This window comes from Geotrypetes seraphini, chromosome 7, assembly GCF_902459505.1.
Source record: "Geotrypetes seraphini chromosome 7, aGeoSer1.1, whole genome shotgun sequence".
NCBI classification, from domain to species: Eukaryota; Metazoa; Chordata; class Amphibia; order Gymnophiona; family Dermophiidae; genus Geotrypetes; species Geotrypetes seraphini.
In genome coordinates, this window is record NC_047090.1 from 25,002,923 (window position 1) to 25,014,851 (window position 11,929).

Genomic DNA, 11,929 nt, shown 5'->3' on the forward strand with positions numbered 1-11,929 from the left:
GAAATTAAGTTTGGAGGGTAGAATGTTGACCATGCTTGCTAGGATTGGAATGCCTTGCCTGGTATCCTGCAGTTTTGTATGGGGAGGATGAATTTTAAGAAAATGCTGAAAACTCAATTACTTGCCAATGCCTTATTAGGCTAAGGTATATTTCAGTTGATAGTCGCTTTTTAGAATTTTTTTGACAGCAATGTGTGATTTAAAGCTTGCTTGTATTTCTGAATTGATTGAATGTGCGCTCTATCCCTATTTATAACAGGGACGATTAATGATGTTGTTTAGACATGTCTATGTTATATGTGATAATCGTAGGGAAACAAGATTTTATGTATTTGATATGGAAACTGCATAGTTGTAAGCGGTATGTAATTTTTTAAATAAATAACATAAGAACATAAGAATAGCCTTACTGGAATGACAATCAAGATGGCGTCAGAGATGGACGCTTGAGCGGGTGCAGCGTCTTGTATTGTTAGTTTCCAGTGCTGAGCGGTGACTCCCGACGGAATGGGGAAGAGGAAAGGGATCTCTTGCCCTAACCCTTCGGCACCTGGGGCCCCTCAGCACTTGTTCCAAACTACAATTACGAGTGCTTTTGCCCGTCCAGCTGAAGAAACTCTTCCTACCTCGGAGGTGAGCCCAGATTCATCGGGGGAACTCGGCGTGGGAGCTGCACGGGCGATTCTGAGCCCGGAGCAGAGGTCGGTCCCTCCCCAACACGGAAGTGGTCAGGTGCAGGGAGATGTAGGAGTTCAGCTGCCTGCTGAGGGAAGGCTGTATTCCAGCAGAGGAGGGATGCCAGCACTGGAGCTTCAGGAGGAAGGTACAGGTGATTTTTGCCAGATATCTCCCAGCACCATGGAAGGAGAGGTGAGAGGTGCTTTGGGAGGGAATTCCATCAGTTTTGGAGAGTTGAAAAGACCGGAGAAAATAGATATGGAAGCGCTCTGGCAGGCCATATCTATCATGGACGCCAACCTTAAGTAGAGCCTTTCGACCATTAAAACTGATTATGGGACTATCTACTCCAAAGTAGAGCCCAGCAAGGATTGCGACTGTCTAATTTAACTGAAAAACTGAAGAAACAAGAGGAAAATTTAAAGGAAATAAAGACTGTCCAAATGGAAATGGTTAAAGAAAAATCATTTATTTCCCGCAAGTTGGAGAACTTTGAAAACTCTCTGAGAAAGAATAACTTAAGACTATTGAATTTTCCTAAATGTCCTGTCATCTCACCAGTAGAGATGGCGAGAAAATATTTTCAAGAGGTTCTTGCCGTTCCATTGGAAAATTTACCTTATTATTTGGGTATTAAGAAACCTCAAGGAGAATCTACTCCTACTGAAAATCCAATAGAAAATGTGGACATGAATTTGTCTATTTCTGGAAAGTTCACTTGAGGTGATAACTGATAGAACCACTATGTTGCTGACATTGGCTTTGGAAAGCGATAGGGAATATATTCTTCGTTTGTATTTCCGACACATTAATGATAAGTTTTTGGGCTCTAATGTTTGAATTTTTCCAGATCTGGCTCAGAAAACCCAGAAGCGAAGGAAGGAGCTCTTGGCCCCGAGGCCAAGAGTCCTCGCTCTTGGGCTACTTTTTTGGTTAAATTTCCAGCAAAATGTTATATTACCTATCAAAGTAAGAATTTCCTTTTTTTTTGAGCCCAAACAGCTTTTAGACTTTATAGGATCAAAAGAAGGGTTGGTATCTAAGTCTAATGATAAATGACCTGCCATCCGGCTGTAGGTTGGGTCACCTATTGCCGTCACTCTAACATAGAAAAAAAATAAAATAAAAATTTTCTCAATTTTTGAAAATTTCCTTTTTTGATTTTCATTTTGTGGACTAAATATTAATAACGTTTCTAAATACATTTGTTTGTATAATTATGTGATTTTCTTTATTAATGTTTCTGATCTGTTTCAAGTTGAGTATGCTTGATTTAAAATGAAAAAGGTTATAAATAAAAAGAATAAACCTTACTGGGTCAGACCAATGGTCCATCAAGCCCAGTAGCCCGTTCTCACAGTGGCCAATCCAGGTCACTAGTACCTGGCCAAAACCCAAGATGTAGCAATATTCCATGCTACAAATACAGGGCAAGCAGTGGCTTCCCCCATATCTTTCTCAATTACAGACTTTTCCTCCAGGAACTTGTCCAAACCTTTCTTAAAACCACCTACGCTATCCGCTCTTACCATATCCTCTGGCAATGTGTTCCAGAGCTTAACTATTTTCCGAGTGAAAAATTTTTTCCTCCTATTGGTTTTAAAAAATATTTCCCTGTAACTTCATCGAGTGTCCCCCTAGTCTAGTGATGAGACAGATTACTCCTCCGTTCTCAGCTTGGTGTATCCAGAGCTCTCCTTTGGCTGATCAGTAGTTGGGAAACATATATTTGACTAGAGACTGAAAAGCTTTATGGCTAAGCCGTTGTACATCCCCTGATGCAGGGTTGAGAGGTGCCAAAATACTGATGGAATGCCCCTTGTTCTATACCTGTATGAATACGATATGAAAGACTGTGTAAAGAATATATCTACATCAGTGGCGTAGCGAGAGGCGCCCTTTCCCGCCCTCTCCTCCACCCCTTCACCTCCACATGCTCCTTCCCTGGCCCCTCCTGCCGCCCGCCCGCTGCTTCCCTTCCCCTAAACCTCTGTAAGGTTCCTGGCGTGAGAAGCAACCGTCAAGCTGCTGTCACGCCAGCATCAGCTCTTCCTCCAACGTCACTTCCTCGGCGTGGGTCCAGGAAGTGAAGTCAGAGGCAGAGCCAATGCTGGCACAACAGCTTAGGGGTTGCTCCTCGCGCCAGGAACGTTACAGAGGTACGGGGAAGGGAAGCGGCACGCATGCGCGGTAGTGGAAGATGGAGAGGAAGACAGGTGCCTGAGCCCTCAAAAGACGGCGCCCGGGGTGGACCTCTCCCCCCTTACCACGCTATTGATCTATAGCCCATTGATCTATTTCAGTAAATAATATGGTAGGTGAACTTTTTACTTGCATTAAAAATTGTACTTCAAAATATCTAAGAATTTGGGGTCTACTATAAAATACAGGGGCACCTAAGTGTGTTTTGATATACAAGAGAATTTGAGTTAAAGTGGGAATTTTAGATGAGTGGAATCTATTCAGTCACCATGTTTTTCAGTGAAGCTGTCTTCTCTCCTGGAAACAGAGCATGAGTTACAGCCCATGGCTTCCCTACATTCACGAGAAAATATTGCTGCTGAAACCATTCAAAAGAAAAACTAAACCGGCTCTGGGTTGAACTAGCAGATAGGGTGACATATTTCTCTTTGCTTTCAGCCTTACGGAGGGCCTCCTTGTTAGGCCTTGCTCACCGTACGTGCTCGCTATGAGAAAGCCTGTCCTGTTCTCACCTGCACTGCACCTGGCCCAAGGATCCAATTAATCTCTTAAATAAATAAATATACATGCCTTTCTTTAGTCTTCTGTGAGGTATTTGATGAGGCTGATGAGAAACTTGGCTTGCCCTCCCTGCCACATTTCTCACGGCATGCACAGTCTCATTGGCCACCCACGACATACTCCAACACAAGACAAGGCCCGATGAAATCATTGGATGCACCCGTTCAACATGTCTCACAGGTACACTGAAAGCGTATTTCATTGAAATGGCTCCAGATCTGACTTAGAGAAAGATGTAAGGATTTTGCAGATGTTTAAAAAAAAAAGAAAAAAAAAGGGAAAACAAGAACATGGTTTATTATTCTTGCGAGAAAGTCGTCTTGCACAAGCAAATCCTTCCACCCCCAGAAGCAAGGAAAAGCGTGACAAAAATGCGTAGAAGAAAATTTTCAAGTTAAACTTTTTGCAAAAGTGCTGAAAGGGAATAGGGACCTATGAAGCACACTGGGTAATTCTCTAAGAGAAGCTGCCGTCATTTAGATGCCAAGAATGCACGTAAATGACCAGAACGCAGGCCCATACACTATATACACATATATGCCAATATTCCAGCTAGCTGCCATTCCATAGAAACATAGAAGATGACGGCAGATAAGGGCCATAGCCCATCAGGTCTGCCCACTCTACTGACCCACCCCCAAGTCTACTATCCTAGGGATCCCACTCCTGGTGACAGGTTCCCTTGGCTTAACCCTCTAAGGGATCCCAGCCTCTAAATGTGATGGTGGGTGTACACATGGGTGGAGTCTGGACAGGCCACACAGCAATCTAGGCATGAACTCTGTGGTGGTGTAAGTGGTCACAGGTAAGTTAAGTGAATGTATTTCTGTTACTATATACTAGAACTCTATAAGGAAAGCAGGCGTGCACTTGAGAATAGGCTCCAAATAGAACTGCACTCATGGGGACAAGACTATAACTGGTTGCTACAATTTTAGTGTTGCTAGGAAAATTAGATCCTCAATGGCCTAAGGAAGTGAAAATTTTTGATGACGTTCTCCCGGTGCATGAGTTCATGACTATTTTAGGTGTAAGATTAGATTCTGGGCTAACAATGAAGTTGTAGGCAACCAAGACTGTTCAAGCTTGTTTTGCACAGATGCATTTGTTGCATCGATTAAAACCAATGCTAGCACCATACGATTTTCAAATTGTAGTTCAGGCTATGGGCTTGTTGAGACTTGACTACTGTAATGCCCTTTATCTTGGAATAACAAAGGTTAGATGTAAAGCGCACAGAACGCGGAAGCACAATTGATAATGGATTTGTCTATGATCATATTTCGCCTCATCTCCAAAAACTCTATTGGTTACCAGTCGCCTTCAGAATACAGTACAAAGTTTTAATGGTTACCAATTTTTGTACGGAAATATTCCAGAATTGATTAAAAATAACATATCTAGTTATACTCCAAAACGATCTTTGTGTTCTGAGAATTTGGCTCTGCTGAAGACGACTGTGAATCAAAGGTTGGTTGATACTGGTAAAAAGACTCTCTGCTGTCCAGGAGTTAAGATTTGGAACTCTTTAGTAGGACAGATACGGAATTGTTGTGTGAGGGGTATGTTTAGAAAATTACTTAAAACCCAGTTATTTGTTGATGCTTTCTTATAGTCATACTTTTTTTGGTAAACCTGATGAACTGTTTATGATCCACAGTTACAATATTAATCTGTATCCATGACATGCTATTAACTTTTATTTGTTTTTAAGCTCTGTTTCTATGAACAGCTATGTTAGTATTTTTTAGCTATGAATTTTTAAGACTTCTTTGTATGTTTATTTTACTATGTTTTAACGGTATAGAATTTTTTAAAATAAATAAATAAATGCAGTACACCAGTGGTCTCTGACTTTTTGCATGTAAAGGGCCGCAGTGCGAATACGAGAAAGATCCGAGGGCCACATACTACTAATTTTGTAAACCGCCTTCACCTGCTTGTTCAGACCAGATATTTAGGGCTCCTTTTACTAAGGTGCGCTAGCGTTTTTATGGCGCGCTGAAGATTAGCGCACGCAAACCATGCGCTAAATGAAAAATACTAATGCAAGCGCTATGGAGGCGTTAGCATCTAGTGCGTACTAAAACCGCTAGCGCACCTTAGTAAAAGGAGCCCTTAATATTAAAAATGAACACTAATATTCATTCTACCGCACTTCAAGGATATATTTTAAAAACTCACTTTATTTTGGATTGTCAACAGTAACAAATTCCATAAATAAGACACCTGAGTTAACACCCGTAAGACATTATTTCCAGTTATTATATCAAGTGCGCAAAGATTGAAATTAACACATTTACAGGATTTGAAGAGCATTTCAGCCGAAGGCTTGAGGGCTGCAATGGAGGAGTACAGGGGCCGCATACGGTCCGGGGGGCCGCTCATTGGAAACCACTGCAGTATGCCGAGCACTAATTTAAAAAACAGCACCTAGGCACCTTGATTCCATTCTAGAATACAAGCAAATGTTTGCAGAAATGTGCATATATTTAGGTGAACTCGCTTATGCCATATCTATGGCAGGAGTAAATGCATGCACTTAAAATGCAAATTCCATGTCTATTCAGGACTGTCTATCCTGCTCATCAAACAAGTCATCTGGGCAGTTTACAGACTAAAAGGGAAGGTAGCGTGATAGGGCAGAGAAGGCTGGAAAGAAAGAGAGATGGGGTGGGACTACAAAACTTTTAATAAAATAACTGGAGGGGGGTATAGAACACATATAGGTGAAAGCTGTGTGGCCAAAACTTGCATGCAGTAATGCCAAACATAGAAACATGATGGCAGATAAAGGCCAAATGGCCTATCCGCAGCATCCAGTGTCCTCCTCTCCCTATTGGCTAAGGCTCTTTACACCTGCATTGTGATGTCATAGAACTTTATGGTTATAGAAACATTGTAACACGATGGCAGATAAAGACCAAATGGCCCATCCAGTCTGCCCATCTGCAGTAACCATTATTTGCACCTAAATTAGACAGAGATCTGCCTTATTTTATAAAATTGTGCACAAATTCTAGGGACACCTCAACCCGTCCATGCCCCTCCCATGAACACAAATCCCTTTCAGAGCCGCACGTAAAAATTTATGCATACATCTTCATAGAATATCCACTATAAAGAAACATGCATAAATTCCAATTACTGCCAATTAAAATCAATAATTTATTGTTAGCACCCACGTTTGTGGCCAATTTTCAGTGCCATATGTTGAATTAGGGGGTTGAGGTCTAGATGTGAGCACCCTAAGAATTTTTGTAGTATGAACTAATGGAATTGGAATTCTGCAAAGAAAATTAGATGTTGCACTTTAGCTTGTAACTTACAGTATTCTGTACATTATTTGTGTTAAGTGGAAGACATGCCTATGTCCGGCCTATAAAAACATAAGAATTACCATACTGGGATAGACCAAATGTCTATAAAGCCTGTATCCTGTTTCCAACAGTGGCCAACCCAGGTCCCAAGTACCAGGCAGAAACCCAAATAGTAGCAACATTCCAGAGCTGAGGTTGTGATGTCATAATGCCTCATTCCACCAATAAGAGAACAACCTCATCAGTGATGTCACAATGGCTTGATTGTCCTATACTTGGCTCACATAAGAGCATAAGAATTGTCATACTGGGACAGACCGAAGGTCCATCAAGCCCAGTATCCTGTTCCCAACAGTGGCCAACCCAGGTCCCAAGTACCTGGCAAGATCCCAAGGAGTAAAACAGATTTTACGCTGCTTATCCTAGGAATAAACTGTGGATTTTCCCAAGCCATCTCAATAACGGCCTATGGACTTCTCTTTTAAGGAATTTATCCAAACCTCCCCTGTGAATATTTCCTTACATTTACATGCTAATAGAATACTGCTGAGTGTGCGATTAGCACTTACCGTATATAATTGTAAGTCATGTGCATTGTGTAGTATTATATAACTTGTGTGTTAATAGGGCCTAGATTCTATAAGACACCTAAAGTTAGGTGTCTAACTCAGAACGCCTAGCCGATTTAGGTACCTAACTTAATTATTTAGTTTAATCAGTGCTGATAAGCTTAATTGGCTTAATAATTGGTTTAAATTAGAATTACTAGTTAAGCGCTTAATTCAGTTTAAGCACCTAATTCAGTAGGCACCTACTAATAGACAGTGGGTGTGGTTAAGGTCAGATCTTGGCATGTTTGGGTGTTGGACTACAGTGCCAATATTTAGGCCAAGAAAACCCTGGCATAAATAGGGGGGTGCCTCAGATTTTGACGCCTACCGGCGCCCAAGTCCAATTTAGGCACTGCTAGGCACAATTCTATAAACGGTACCTAATCGAAGCTTGACAGCCACTATGTGCCACATTCCTCACCTAGTTTTCAGGCGCTGTTTATAGAACCGGGGCCTTGGTGCCTATCTTTAAATCAGTGGCATAGCGAGGGGGAGAGGCGCCATTCCCCCATCTCCACCCCCTCCCCTGCTCCTTCCTCGATCCCCCCTGCTATGCACGACTTCCCGTCTCTTCTCCTGTACCTCTAGTTGAAGTTGTTGCTCGCGGCAGTCAACCACGTGCTCCTCACGAACCCATCGGCGCTCCCTCTGATGTCACTTCCTATGCGCGGCACCTGGAAGTGATGTTGACAGGAGAGCCGATGGAGTCAAGAGGAGCATGTTGTTGACTGCCGTGAACAACAACCGCAACTAGAGATATGGGGAAAGGCAAGGGGGCGTGCATGTGGGAAGGGGAAGAGTGGGAAAAGGCAGGGGGCAGAGAGGAAGAGGGGTTCTGACACTCCCTCCACCAAGGCGTCCAGGGAGGACCACTCCCTCCCCCCCCCCCCCGCTTTAGATATCTTGTTATAGAATGAGGGGGAAATGTTTGCTGTACAATCCAAGCCAGTATGATTGTTAGCAATTTTTATTAGCATTTTTCATCTCTAATACAAATGTGCTTATGGGTTGGTTCAATCTATCCATCTGACAGCAAGATAATATCTGCAAAAGTTCTCTGTTTATGTCCACAGTTGGGTATGGTTGAGTGCCTGCCTTGGTCGCTTGAGTTCTATTGTGAGTTGTTTGTTCTTTGCTATTGAAAAATGGAGTTCTTTCTTCTCTGGCATTTTTTTGTGTTTGATATCATGGGATGTTATCACTTGTTATGAACTCCTCTAGTAAACCAATTAGACTACCTTGGATATACAGGCAGAATATCAAATCAATTGAACTTAATTTGAACTGCATTGCTATGGCCTGGACTGTGTGCAGTCTTATCAAGTTTTCTAGACATAAACGGGGCTGGCTCAGCTTGAGCCAGGTGAGGCCCTGGGCCAGGACGCTGGTGATAAAGGGCACCAAAATCCCAGTTCGGCCTTCCTTCAAACTTCTAGAGCAGTGGCTCCCAAGCCTGTCTTGGAGGACCGCCCACCAGTCAGGTTTTCAGGATAGCCCTAATGGAATGTGCCTGGAGCAGATTTGCACGCCTGTCACCTCCGTTACGTGGAAATCTCTCTCATGCATTTTCAACAGGGCTATCCCCTGGTGGTTCTCCAGGACAGAGTTATGAGCCCCTGCTCTAGACGGATAAATGCCAGACTGGGATTTTAGCATCCTTTATCATCAGTGCCTTGAGCCAGTGCTTCACCTGGTCCTGAAGGAGGGGGACATTTGAGAGAGGGAAATGCCATAACATGGGGGGGGAGGGGAGGGTTGGAAGAGAGAGATACCACATTGCAGGGTGGGAGAGGAGGGGTGCCAATGCAAAAGTTTGCTCAGGGTGCCACAGTCCCTTGAGCTGGCCCTGACCACAGGTGGAGGCTCATCTACTTTCCTCAGTCAGCAGAGAACCCAGAAACTCAATGCCAGGGCCTTATCTGGTGACCAGCATTGAATTTCCGGTCTATTTTTTAACTGCGTTTGACATAGCCAGCCAAGCTGAAATTCATCAGCTGACCAGTTAGCCAAATATAAGCCTGTTATTTAGGCAAGTCTATCTGGTCTGCTAAAATTAGCCAATCAGCCAGTGAATATTGACACTGATGGGCTATGACGCATGACATAGCCAGCTATCTCCCACTGTATATTAGGTTACCCAGCTTAGAGCTACTTAGCCAGCAAGGAGCCACTTGGTAAATAGCTCTGAAAATAGAGCAGATTGTCCCAGTATGGCAATTCTTATGTTCTTAAGTGAGCCAAGTATAGGATAATCAAGCCTTTGTGACATCACTGATGAAGTTGGCTCTTAGGCATTGGTGGAATGAGGCGTTATGGCATCACCATCTCAGCCTGCCTCACTTTCAAGATCCTACACAGTATCCTCCCTCCCTTCATTCCTCTTTCTTATAACTCCTCTAACCCCAATTCCGCCAGATCCACCCAAAAACTGAAACGTTGCTTTCCCTCTCTAAAAGGCGTTTCCCTTGTAGGAAAACTAGGTTCTTCCCTCCCTTTCAGAATCACTCAGCTCTGGAACAACCTTACCTCCCCTTTTAGGAATCTGAGCTCCCTCCAACTCTTCCGTAAACATCTGAAAACCTGGTTATTCTCAAAAATGTAACTCCTCCTCCCTCTCTGGTTAATCTAGTCCTAAATTTTCTCTTCATTTTTCCTCTTCCCTATACTGGAGTTCCTTTCTACCCTAACTCGTGTCGAGCTTTACGAATGTAGAAATGATGCGGTATACAAACCTAAGGTTTAGATTAGATTAGGTACTTAGGACCTGGGTTGGCCACTGTTGGAAACCAGATACTGGGCTTGATGGACCTTCGGTCTGTCCCAGTATGGCAATTCTTATGCCCTTATTTCCTAATGTGATTTAGTAAAGGGGCTCCATAGTTGGCAAACAGATTCTAAATAGAATAATGGAGCTTGTGTTATTTAACTTGTATTAAATCATTTAACACAGTGTGGCTCTATTACCAAACACCAGTAAAAAGTGGCCATAGCGTACAGTTACATGGGTTGTTTTCATGAAATAAAGCCATTTTTATTGCTAGGATAAAATGGTGGATTTTTTAAATTTTTCTCATTAATAGCCACATACTACACAGTTTTCCCATTAGCGCATGGCAATTAGCGCATGAATTCCTACTTTCATCTATCTTGTAGATGGTAGGGACTCGCGTGCTAAACCTGCGCTAATTGGTTAATGTGTGACAATGCCCACACGCTGATTAGCACAGTACATGCCTAATTTCCACCCCCAGTGCTTAAAAAAAAAAAAAAAAAAAGATTTCTTAACATCAAATACAAAAGCGTCAGGAAAAGAATGTTCTCAGTGGTGGCCACAATGTGGTTGAACCCCCTTCTGAAGGAATTAAAACTAGAAAAAAAAAACAAAAAACACCAAAAAGTTCAATAAAGGAATAAAGACGATACTCTTCACAGAACACTTTAGCAAATAAATAAATATTTAGGGGGAATAGCAACATGGTGTAAACAGCAGGCTACCGGGAACACGAAAGGGTGAATTGACAAATAATACAAAGAAAGACGAGCATATGACAATGCAGAAAGAATAATTTTAGTATATGTATATAGATGGTATAAATAGGTAAGATATACAGTCAAACCTCGGTTTGCGAATAATGCGGTTTGCGAGTGTTTTGCAAGACGAGAAAAACACTCCAGCAAATTTTAACTCGCAAAACGGGCGCCGTCCCAATAAACGAGTGCGTACGGGCATGTCACGTATAAGCATGCACGTCGATGACACGCTCATCAACGTTGTGCGTGTTTATACGTTAACACATGCGTACATGATCGTTCACTGCAGGCCTGCACAACTTCGGCCCTCGTCAGGCCAGGTTTTCAGGATTTCCCAAATGAATATGCATGAGATCAATAGGCATACAATGGAAGCAGTGCAGGCAAATAGATCTCATGCAAATTCACTGGGGAAATCCCGAAAACCTGACTGGATTCGGCCCTCGAGGACCGGAGTTGTGCAGGCCTGGTTTACTGAGGCGTTTTTCTCAAATACTGTACAGCAGCCCGCCCTTCAAATGTCCGGATCGGCTATGTGAGCTCGGGGTGGTGTGGAAAGGGAGGCTGGCGGACGGCAGAGGCTTGGGAGAAGAGCTGCGCTTTCATCTGCTTCCAGAAGTAAAGGAAAGACTCTCATTTTAGTATACGAGGTACAATGTTTTTATATAAATACACTGGTCACGGAGTTTTTGGGTTGTGGAATGAATCATCTGAGTTTCCATTATCTCCTATGGGAAAATTTGCTTTGATATACGAGGGCTTTGGATTACGAGCATGCTTCTGGAACAAATTTAGTTCATGTATTGTAACACTATTACTGGAGCTAATGAATTGTAGGGAACTGAGTTAGTAGAGAAAGAGAGATTGTTCATCCTCTCCGAGGTGAAGAGAACGAGAAGGCACTCACTAAAGTTAGAAGGAAAAAGATTCCGTACAAACGTAAGGAAGTTCTTCTTCACCCAGAGAGTGGTAGAAATCTGGAACGCTCTTCCGGAGGCTGTTATCGGGGAAAGCACCCTTCAGGGA